Source organism: Rhincodon typus, chromosome 37, assembly GCF_021869965.1.
Source record: "Rhincodon typus isolate 14 chromosome 37, sRhiTyp1.1, whole genome shotgun sequence".
Classification (NCBI taxonomy): Eukaryota; Metazoa; Chordata; class Chondrichthyes; order Orectolobiformes; family Rhincodontidae; genus Rhincodon; species Rhincodon typus.
Window position 1 is genome coordinate 17,034,587 of NC_063368.1, and position 457 is coordinate 17,035,043.

The window sequence follows — 457 nt, forward strand, 5'->3', positions numbered from 1 at the left end:
CAGATTCACACACACACTGACATACACACACACTGACATACTCACACCAACACACAGATTCACACACACCGACACACTCACACTCACAGATTCACACACACCGACACACTCACACTCACACAGATTCACACACACCGACACACTCACACTCGCAGATTCACACACACACTGAGTAGGCCCAGCAGCTCTGACTCGAGTAGGCCCAGCACAGACTCGAATTGGCCCAGCACGAGCTCAAGTAGGCCAACAGCAAGGACTCAAGTTGGCCCAGCAGCGCAGACTCGTGACGGCGGCATCAGAGGTGGGTTTGGGTTCCGTGTGGCTACTGCACCGTTGCGGCAGTACTAGCGCTGACTCACGGTTGCTGAGGCAGCAAAGGCGAGTTTGGGTTCCCTGCAGCACTTGCATCCAACGCAGATTCATGGAGGCAGCAGCAGGGCCGAGTTTAGGCCTGAAA